This window comes from Apium graveolens, chromosome 7 (genome assembly GCF_009905375.1).
Source record: "Apium graveolens cultivar Ventura chromosome 7, ASM990537v1, whole genome shotgun sequence".
In the NCBI taxonomy this organism is placed as follows: Eukaryota; Viridiplantae; Streptophyta; class Magnoliopsida; order Apiales; family Apiaceae; genus Apium; species Apium graveolens.
Window position 1 is genome coordinate 69088561 of NC_133653.1, and position 12347 is coordinate 69100907.

At 32.8% G+C, this 12347-nt stretch overlaps 1 pseudogene; it reads left to right on the forward strand.

Annotated features, from left to right (window-relative positions):
- Positions 1-8206: 8206 nt before the first annotated feature.
- LOC141673009 (small ribosomal subunit protein uS11x-like) lies at positions 8207-9569 on the forward strand (annotated as a pseudogene).
- The last annotated feature ends 2778 nt before the right edge of the window (positions 9570-12347 follow it).

The window sequence follows — 12347 nt, forward strand, 5'->3', positions numbered from 1 at the left end:
CCGGAAGAATTAAAAACTTGAATGGAATGAGAAATGCGAAGAAAGTTTCCAAGAATTGAAGAATCGAATGGTAACCGCGCCTGTACTTGTTTTACCTGATGATCAAGGAGACTTTGTCTTTATAGCGATGCTTTTTATCGAGGACTTGAATGTGTTTTGATGCAACATGGCAATGTAATCACATACGCTTCTAGACAATTAAAGCCTCATGATCAGAAATATCCGATGCATGATCTGGAGCTAGCAGCAATCGTATTCGCATTGAAACTCTGGAGAAATTATCTTTATGGTGAAAGATGTGAGATTTACACGGATCATAAAATTCTGAAGTATATTTTCACACAGAAAGAGCTCAACATGCGACAGTGACGTTGGCTAGAGCTAATCAAAGATTACGACGTCTCAATTAATTATCATCTAGGAAAAGCTAATGTTGTAGCAGATGCGTTGAGTCGAAAGGAAAGATTGAACCTGTTAACATCTTCAGAAGACTTGATCAAAGAATTCGATAAATTGGAAATTGAAGTTCCTGTGCTAGAAAGCTCTACTGAAATGATTTATGCCATGACTTTTCAGCCAGAATTATTGGAGAAGATAAGAAGATATCAAGAAGAAATAATGAATCACGAAATCGACAATTTGTCAGGAAAAGAAATTACCATCCAGAAAGATGACAAGGGAATTTTTCGAGTTGCTTCGAGAATCTGGATACCTAATGTATCGGAATTGAAAGCGGAAATTTTACAAGATGCTCACAGCTCAAGATATTCAATTCATCCCGGAAGCACCAAGATGTATAGAGATCTTAAGGAAAACTTTTGGTGGCTAGATATGAAGAAAGAGATAGTGGAATGGGTCAGTAAGTGTTACACGTGTCAACAAGTCAAAGCTCAACATCAACGCCCGAGCGGATTACTACAACCACTAGATATTCCAGAATGAAAATGGGAGCATTTAGCAATGGATTTCGTAGTAGGACTTCCAAAGATCAAAGAAAATCACGATGCAATCTGGGTTATTATTGACAGATTAACGAAGTCAGCATATTTCCTTCCAATCAACGAAAGGTTTTCACTGGACAAGTTAGTACATCTATATCTCAAGAAAATTGTGATGCGTCATGGAGTACCTGTATCCATTGTATCGGATCGAGATCCCCGTTTTAATTCGAGATTTTGGAGACAATTCCAGGAGTTTCTAGGAACCAAGTTAATTATGAGTACCGCTTATTACCCACAGACGGCCGGGCAGAGTGAAAAGGACTATTCAGATAATTGAACAGCCGATAAGAATTTTAGATCGGCAGGAAAGAGTATTGAGAAATAAGTCTGTATCATTAGTGAGAGTTTTGTGAAGAAATCCCGTGGTTAAAGAATCCACCTGGGAGCTTGAGAATGATATGTTAGAAAAGTACCCTCAGTTATTTTCATAACGTGATTCTGAGGACAGAATCCTATTAAGGGGGGAGAATGTAACGACCGAGAAAATACGTTTATATTATATTATAATAAAGATTATTATGTGTATTATTATGTGATTAAGTGTGTGAGTCATAAAACCCTAACTGCTATGTGTTACGTGTTATCTGTTTTGATCGGAATGTGTTTCGGATAATTATTGAGTGTTTTATTATAAGTTATAGGTTATATTTCAAAAACCGTACAACTCATACAGTGTTTTAAAATCCCATATTTCAAACAAAATTATTGGCCCTATTTTGCCAAGAACGACCTATACCATATCGCTATTTTGAACCCCTAGACGTTTTACAAATTTACCTTTTTCACGAAAAACGACATTTTCGGACCCCTGTGGGAGTCAAAAACCCCACAAAAATCACATTTTTATTTTTTATATGAGCATGAAATTATCAAACATCATTTTCTTTGCATTATTGTAATATTCATGATTTTTGGGAATTTTTGGCATTTATTTTGTATTTATTGGATATTTAAAAATTCATATTTGATACCCAATAATTATAAAAATTGGACCAAATATTTTTATTAGATGTGTTATTAGCCCCTTAATTTTATTTAGGGGTATTATTTTAGTAAATATAAATAGCTGTTTATTTGTTGATTAATCATTAATTAATCATAAAAAATCAGAAAAATCAAGAAAATCCCCAATTCTCTGAAATTAGGGTTTGAAGTTCTTGAGAATCAAAGCACAAATTGAAGGTATTTCTGTTCATTAAATTGAACATGTAAGTAACCGTTTTGAAGCTTGTGAATCGTAGTTTCTGATTATGTAATCGTTTTGTTGTTGAAATTCTCTATTTTAATTTCGTATTTTCGGGTTTAGTATTCGAATTCGGGTTGCTTGATTGGTTGTGTGTTTGATGATTTCGTTGTCATAAGCTTGTAGATCGTCGAGTTTCCTATCGATTCGTACTAGTCTTGTTGAATTTGGTTCACGATTTAAGGTCGTCGGAGAACCGCCGTTCCCGGCGGCGTTTCTTGGTTTTTTGGTTGCAACGGCGACGAGGTCGAGGGAGGAGCTGAATGGGAAGCTGTAGAACGAAAACCCCGAGAACACCAGTCAGAAAAACCTGTGTTTGATCATCGATTTGCGTTGCCGGAAATTTTCCCGCCGACGCCGGTTTCTGGCAACCTTGGCGGCGTTCTTGAGCAACCCGGGAACGACCCGGGTTTGATCCTTAAAACCCAAATCAGATTCCTTGTTTTATGTTTCTGATTAATTAATTATTTATCTGTATTTTATTAAATCAAAATCAGTTTTTAATAATTCCAAAAATCTATTAAAAATTAGTTTTAAATTCTGAAAATTTCTATAACTAATTTCTAAATTATTTTATTAATTTAGAAATTCGAAATTGATTATTTATTTATTTTATTATTTATTTATTAATCTATTATTTAATAATTATGTAATTAATTAATAAATAAGGTTAAAATATATCGAATAATATGATTAATAATTCGATAATTATCCGAATAATCCGAGTAACTCGTATCTATACGAGTAGTTGATCGATACGTTGGATTATTATTCGAGCGATAGTTTATTTATTCGAAGAGTGTCGTAATAGTTATTCGTATCGAATAATTATTTATAAATAATCGATTTAGTCGAATAATTGATAATAACTTGTGAATAATTGTAATAAATGGTAATTAATTCTAATAATTAAGGATTAATTATTTTTAAAATACAATAAATATTAAATAATTATTTAAAAATATAATTAAGGTCTAATTAATTATGATTAATTATTCATAATTGATGTATAATTAATTAAATCTTGTTTATTATGTAATAATTAAACCGTTAGTCCGATTTGAGTAAAAGGAAGACCCTTAGACTCAGAAAAATTACTCGATTCCATTAAAAATAATTATAAATTATAATTTCTTCCGAAAGCGATTCGTTTTGTAATAGTTAATTGCTTGTAGGCCCTATTAGGGGTAGAATCGAGCCTAATAAATTTTGAAAAATGATAAATCTAACCAGATAGTGTTTGTTAATGCGACTTCAAATCTAGTATCGATTCTAAAAATAATAGTAAGTCTAAAAACAATTATGTGCCTTATGTGCTATGTGTTTTACGTGATTATGTGAACTTTATGTGTTATATAATAATATGTGAGTCTGATAGAATCGAATGGGTAGACTATTAAGGCTACGTGGTATCAATTCGAGATACACGTATGAAGTAAGTTATATAAATGAATATCTTTCCATGATAGATTCCGTACCAACAAGGCAAATCAAGCCAGAGGCAGAAGGCAGTGAGGCATACGAGGTGAAGTGTACACCAGGCAAGTTTTTCCCCTATTTTAAGTTCAGAATAGTAAAATATACCCCACTTTCCATATCAATTACACCTTGATAATTCTTGTTCATATACACTGATACACAATTATTGATTCTTGTTTCTATTTCATTTCGATTCTTGATGTATCCCAATTTATTGAATCCTTTATTCATATTCCAATGTTGATACCCTTACTTATATATACTCTGATATATCCTGATTTTGTGATACATCACAAGCATACCGATTATTCCAGATGCTAAACTATGGACTGGATGGTTACGATACGGGCCGGGTACGAACCGGACCTTTGATTTATGAGGCCATAGTTGCCTGGGTACCCCTTATTTTGGTTGGGTTTATGCAGTTGGGTATAGATCCACACTGTATCCTGACTGATCAGCAGGTTATAGTGCATATGTTGGTTTTTGTTTCCAGTCTTGTTCATTTGGCACTCGCCTGTAATGGCAAATTATTATTCTTTACAGAAACAGATGGTTGTTCAAATCAATAGATTATCGGTTCATTTATTCTTCTCTCTTTACACTATATATACATTGTTGTAGGCTTGTTGAGCAATTTTGGCACACCCCCTTTTATTGTTATTCACATTGTTTTTCACTTAAGGTAGAGAACGAAACCCATCAGAACCGAGTTATCAAGAAGTGAGTCAAGCAGCGAGACCCTCTTATACCAAGGGTGTTTGTCCCTATCCCATATGAGAGCTTTGAATTACCATATCAGGTGTAGCAAGATAAGTAATAGTGGTAGTTGGAATAAAAGTTGTTTAATTTAAAATGTGAAAAGAATAAAGTTTTGTAATAAAGAGAGTTCTTGAAATAGTTGATTCAGTTGAGTTTGTAATAAAGTTGGTTTGTGGTTCTTGTTTTAAATCCTTAACCTTGAAAAGATCCTGAGTAGTAGTGGTTCGGGGTAATTATTTTATGTATATTATGCTTGTACAGGTTTAGTGAGTAGTTAGTGTTAATAATGCCCCAAATCTATACCCTGGATTTGGAGGGTGTTACAAAGACCAGTTAAAGTTTGCAAGCAATGAAACTCTCAAGGAGATGCATGAAAAGCTGGAACTAACAAATGAGGATGAATCAAAAAAATTCAGGCAACTCCAATATCAGATTGAAGAGAATGATGTGAAGCTGGGAAAGAAGTCAAGGCCTTCAAGGAAATGATCTAAATTTGCTTAGTCTAGAGGAGCACCTTGAAAATGATCTGTAAGACACTCTACAAAACTTTCTTTGTGAGATATTTCAATAAACTATAGCACTTGTAAATTGTTAATCTACTGTATTTCATTATGTATTCATAGAGTGTTTTGTTATCATCAAGTTTCTCTTACTTTATGGCTACAATTCCAGTAGACATAAATTGGGGGAGATTGTTAAGAATATGTTGTGTACTTGATGATAACTTGAACAAAACACTTAGTATATTTTAGTTAAGTGATTTTGTAGCTTTCAACGGATATGAAAGAGTAGTTTATGTACAAATATGATTAGTAGCACATTTCTACATATTTAAAGTAACTTAGTGAGCTAGATGTTGTAGAATGTTTAAGTCATGTTGACTACTAGATTGATATACAAGATAGGATGGTCAATTGTAAATATTAGATGCCTTGTAATCTTGTATAAATGAAATGGAGTCAAATGGAAAGGAGACAGTCTCAACGAATGATTTACAAAGTTTCAACGTATGATCAACATAAGTCTCAACGGATGATCAACCAAAGTTTCAACGGATGATCAACTATAGTTTCAACGGATGATCAACTAAAGTTTCAACAGATGATCAAATTCAAAAGAGCAGTTGATAGTGACTTGACAGTCACATGTGTTGGTTGTATGCAAATGGAATGTGGCAGCCTAATTCAGGTTTTAGAGAACAAAAGAAGTATTTTTATTTCCATGCTAAACAGAAGATATTCAAAGATGTTGGAAAGAGAAGTGTAACAACATGTAATTAGACTAGAAATATTTTATCTTATTATCTTGTCTTTTTATCATGTAACTTGGTGATAGATAAACCAAGTGTAGCAAGTTGAATTGAATCCAAGTAAGTAAGCATTTTATCAGAGAAATAGATTAGGCAAAATCTGTAAATAATTTCTCTGTTCTTGTTGTTCAACTTGTAAGCAGCCGTGTATACTTTTTAACACAGAGTTCTCTACTTAATATATATCTTTAGTGGAAAAGTTCAATCCACCAGAAAGTTTTTAAATACTTGTATTTAAATGCTTTGTGTTTTGATTTCTACTTAACTTTCATTCCGCACAATTGCAAAATCAAAAAAAACTATTTATTTGTAGAAGAACTGTTCTTGAAATCTAAAAAAGAAGTCAGAATTCCATTCAACCCCCCTTCTGTAATTCTTGTTTAGATTGTTTGGGAATAACATAATAAATTACTAAAGAATAAATTATAAAATCATAATTAATAATCAAAATGTTTCATAATATAAACATAATGGTGTTGTCTCTAGGGCACAAACACTAACAAAATCATTGGTAGAGTGTGACGATATCATTAAGATTGATGACGAACAATAATACTTTTTGTAATAATAAATTTATATGTATTGCCACTTTATATAAAATAACATGATTTTGTACTTAAGTTTCTCATGTATAAATACTACAAATATATTAATGTTATTATTAATGTTATTTTTTGTCGTTGTTTTTATAATAATAATAATTATTATTATTATTATTATTATTATTATTGACCCACTATTAAAATATAAATCTAATTCAAATTAAATATTTTTTGATGTTTCAATGAAATTTAAAATTGTTAATATTAAATTTTTTTACCTTATATTCAAAATTCACTTGTTTATATTATTAAATTTAATATTTAATAATGTATGAGTTCATCTTTTGAAATTTTACTTAAGTTAAAAATAATTACAATTCTTCTTTTAATGTAAGAAATTAAATCACTAACTAAATTATTATTATTATATATGGACATGTACCTAATATATGTATGTATATATGTATGTATGTATGTATGTATGTATATACATATATGCATAAGTGTGTGTGTATATTATATATATATATATATTAATGTATGTACGTATGCATGCATCTCTATAATAATGAGTTATAGGTAAATATGTATATTAATTATGCAACAATTAATATATATTAATTAATCAATGATGAAATAACATAAATTTTATATGAATTTTTATGTAAGGGTTAAACATCTAAATTATTTAAACTAAATTTTTATTTATAAAGTTCGAAACTCCGTCGTGATGAATTCACCATTTGGGAAGTAGTCGATAAGTGTTGTAGTGCTCTTAAGCATTTAAGTGATATGTTGTGATAAATTCACCATTTGGGAAGGTAATTGATGAGTGTTGTAGTGCTGTTAATCCTTTAAGTGATGTTAAATCATATTTTAATAGTCGGTTGTTAATATGGTAGCTCATGTGTTTGCTAGCGTGTCATATTCACATCCAGATCAGATTTTGTTTTTGCAAGGGCATCATATTCACATCCAGATTGGGTTTTTGATAGGAGTGATCCTAATCAACTTTACGAGTGAATGAATGAAATTTCTTATTTTGCGTTCAAATAAAATATTTATAAAGTACTCTGTATGTATATTTTTATGGTGAAATATATAATACTGTAATGAGTTGCATATTAATGATATTTAATAGAGGTAATAAAGGTTATATGAATTAATTTCTAATTATTAATTATATAATAATAAATGAGTATTAATGATTGAAATTAATATTATATAAATATTAATTAAAGTATTTATGATTTAATTTTATGACACTTAAAAACTATAATAAATCGGAGGGGGTACATTAGTATTTTCCTTCCGTTTAAAATTCCGAAGTGATGAAAAAAAGGCCAATCAACAAAAAGTCTAAAACCCTAATTCACATTGAAGCGGTTGGTATAAAAACAAAACAAAGCATTCGCACTCTCGTCCGCAAAATCCCTCCCATTTTCTCTTCTCGATTTTTATCTGCAAAATGGTATGTATCCTTCTAATTTAGTCGTTTGTTTTTTTTAATTTGTTGAGTTAGTTTATATTCATATTAAACTCTTGATTCATTTGTGAATTTAGCTATTAATCTTTATTTATTTTTTCTATAACATCGTGTAGTTGAGCTATGATATGTTAGCTGTGTGAATAGAATGTCTAATTCAGCTCAATGGGAATTTATTTGTAATTGTTAGTAATTTGTTAGTGGTAATGTTTATTTGTTGTTTTTTCGATATTGAGGTTCATTTTGCCATTTAGATGAATTTTTTCTTGACTTATAATCGGAAGAAAATTGATTTTTTTTTCCGGTACGAATAGGTATATTTACAGAAAAGATTAGTGGTCGTAGTTTAAGATTTTAATGTAATTAGACTAATCGTCGAAGTCCATGTCTAGTTTTGTGTTAGATTGTTTATCATTGAATTTGATTGTATCTCTCGGGGTTGAGAAATCTTATGATTTAGGATATATCAAAAGGTTAGCTTGTTATGAGTGATGTAATTATCCATATTACCACTGACACTGACCGATTTGGGATCCAATAATGATTTGTATTTGAGTGAAATGTATGATCTACGACAACTGGATTTAGGGTACTTTTTATTGACTTGCATTTTAGAAGGTTGTATGTTTGATCCGGTATCATTTTCGGGTGATGTGTAGTCAAGGAGAAAGACTAGGGAGCCTAAAGAAGAGAATGTGACATTGGGTCCTGCTGTTAGGGACGGAGATAATATTTTTGGTGTTGCTCACATCTTTGCTTCATTCAATGACATATTTATTATAAGTGTACCCCTGAATTTTGTTTGTTATCTGACCTTTAGACCTTGACTTTTGTGTGGTATAACTTGATCTTTGTGTATGCAGCATGTCACTGATTTGTCTGGGAGGGAAACTATGGTTCGTATCACTGGTAAGTTATTAGTGTCAATACATCTGATATTTAATTGGTATGATGTTTGTCGAAAAACTCTATTATATGAGTTGCCTGTAAATAATATAATGCCTTGATTTGTTTTTTTTAAATGGATATACATGTACCAATTGTAATCTAAGTGAAATACAAATTGGATGCTAATTTATGCATAAGTCTTATTCAAAGGTTCATATAAAAATTAAAATTATGTCTTGTGCCAGCCAGGGAAGCACCTAATAAATGTCATAGATCATACTTAAATGTCATAAAGATCAGATATACAACTAATTAACTATATATGAATTATTCATGTTATCTTAATTTCTTAATTCTTTAGGTGGGATGAAAGTTAAAGCAGATAGAGATGAATCTTCACCATATGCAGCTATGCTTGCAGCACAGGATGTTTCAATAAGATGCAAGGTACGGTTGTTATTTCTATCACTCTAGACTAGCTTGAAAGACCTCTTACTGCATGAAATGGATGATGGAGACTTTACAATGTTTTCTTATATAATTTGACTGGTAAATTACCCACAGTAACTTGGAATCACTGCTCTTCACATCAAGCTTCGCGCAATAGGGGGAAACAAGACAAAGTCTCCTGGTCCTGGTGCTCGGTCTACACTTCGTGCACTTGCTCGTTTAGGAATGAAAATTGGTCGCATAGGTAATTCTTTCTTCCTTATTAGATTTTGACCTTGGAAATAAGTAGATCATAGACAATAAAGGAGCTAATTGCCGACTTTCTATTTGCCTTTTTTCAGAGGATGTGACTCTAATCCCCACTGATAGCACTCGCAGAAAGGGTGGTCGAAGAGGAAGGAGGCTTTGAATCTCTGGTACAGCAGCACAGAGCAAGTTGCTTTTGCTTTTAGTAGTTATTTTCATTTGGAAAAGGATTCTCCTATGTTTGATCTTTTTGCATTTTGAAACTAGAAGAGAAATATTGTTGGCTTTGCCAATATTGTAAGCCTATGAATGTATGGAGTCTTTGAATAAATTTTTTTGGGGGTTATCTAGTTTTCAAAGCCTTCTTCTCCAATTAAATCTTCCATTTTGGTCCGATGTGAGAATTTTGAGTATGCCAATATGGATCCTGGTTTACCAGCTGCACAACTATTCAGTTGGATCCTGGAGTATTGAAACAAAAGCCAATACATTTGGATTGAAATTTTTAGTACAAGAGCAAGTCCAATAGATGACCTATATGAGCTCTTAAAGGGAGCTATTGGACTTGCTTCAACATCTCATACCTTGTCAATAAGGATCCACTAACCATTCTTTATTTTATTTTTATCAGTAAAAAAATTCAATTCTGTCTCTTTTTGACTCCTTTTTTCTCTCTTCCTTCCATTTTTGTCCAATTCTTTATAAATATATTATTATATTAATAATAAGGAATGTATATAAGGATCATTGTTGGAGTTAAAATACAAAATAATATCTTAAATCATTGAGAGCAAGTCCAACAGTTTACTAGTAACTTTTTTATAAACAATATAAAATATTGGCTCTTAGTAATTTAGGATATGATTTTGTATTATAACTTCAAAAATTATCCCTATACCCCTTTTTCGTTATTATTATTATATTATATTAATAAATTTGAAAAGAGATGGATAAAAAGTGAAAGAAAGAAAGAGAGAAAAGTTAAAAGAAGAGAGATTAATGAATTTTTTATTGCTAAAGTGTTATAAGGGAGCAATAGAATTTCCTTAAAAATAAATAATGAAGGTCATGTCTTAGGCCCCGTTTGATATTGCTATTATAGACAGTTATAGCAGTTTTTTGCTGAAAAGCTGTCAAACAGGTGTCTGGTAAATTCTAAAAGCTGTTGTCTGAAAAAACGTTTTTGGTCTAAAAACTGTTGTTAGCAAAAGTATGTCCCCCCGTGCTTTTGGAAAAAGCTATTTTCAGCTTTTGTAGAAAGTACCTATCACTTTCACCAACAAACTTTCTCAAAAACATTATTTTTATATATTATATCTAAAATATTCAAATATAAAAAAATACTAAACAGTCATCTAATTTCCTGACAACACTTTTTTCACCAGCACTTTTTCTCACAGCACAGTAGTTTTTAACAACACTCACAAACCGAGCCTTAGTGTTTTAAGAAAGTGTTGATGGAGGAATCTGGTAACAACAAAGTTTGAGGTTTCTCGCCGGAATTAAGATCTATGACGGAGGTTCTTTGCTGGAAAATCAAGTGGTGTGTGGTGGTTTGTGGTTATTTTAGGCTGAGATTGATCAGAGTCAGTGGTGGTTCCCTTATCAGCTCTCAACTTCTTACCCCTCTCAATGTGCCTATGTACCCTTTATATAGAAATTAAGCTTGACGTAGTTCTGGGGGAACAAGAAATCTAATGGGCTTAGACTTCTTATTCCTAGGCCCAATAGAAGCCCATCCAGAATCCATCTTCCGCTAGCTTTAGGAATGTCCAACTATGAGGCCCAACCGCAAAGGCCCAAGGCTCATCCACAATCGTAGGACTTCACGGATAATGCATCTCCCTGCACAAGGATAACACTCCGCTACAGCTATCTCCCTTGATTTACATACGCAGGTATAACCACGGTTTACCCCAAATGTCGGACGTGTCCCTGTCCCCCGAATGAGGATAACCCACCAGATAGCAGGACATGTGATCCCAAGCTCTTGGGTGCAAAGTGCACGATGACTCCAAAGCTCTCCAACGAGGACACCCGTTGAATACAAGAACAGAGTTCCCAAAGTACACACCAAAGTTAACCCCGCATCCCCAATAAGGACACCCGTTGAATACAGGAGGAGGCCTTCAATCATCAGGCATACCCCTGGAGACCTTCTAGCTTTTCATGGACATCCCCCTCCTTGACCGTCTCAAGGAGGGAATTCTTCAAAGAGTACCTGCAACAAATATGTTAGTAGAAATAACCCTTCATTGCTCCTTTCCATGAATGCTTTGTCCTGAGCTCACCCTTGAGAATGCATTTACCACACATAGGACGCATCCTAAGATATTGGGCACGTCCTGACCTTCATGAAGCCTGTATTGTTTTTTCAACAACTACCACTCATAACATTCCATACAGACATGACGCGTCCTAAACCTCTGGACGCGTGCCCCAACCTTCATTGCTAAAGGACCATAATTGTTAGATACCTCCACCATGGTGGACGCGTCCTCCGTCTCTGGACGCGTTCTATACCAGGTAGGTGCTTCCAAAGCTCCTTACCACAGAATCATCCTTAATACACATTCCCACAAAAAGTGGGCGCGTCTTAATATCAGGACGCGTCACCTCTTTTGCAATACAACACCGAATTTGACTGTAATTTGTCCGCGTTTGACCCACATTGATCCAATACCAAATTTTGGGTATAACAACTACCCCCCAAATTCCACTTGCAGTTGAAAACAAAATTGGAATTTTTATCCTTAAGACTATGGAACAAAATTTGGCTCACAAACTTAGGACGCGTCTTGGAATGAGGACACCTCTTCCATTTACTTTATAGCCGTTGCGCTACAGCTGTTGCATATGTCAGCATATCATTTCCTCTATAAATACCCTTAACAGTTAACCACCCATTTATTCTTTTTCTCTCTCTCCTCAGAATGCTATC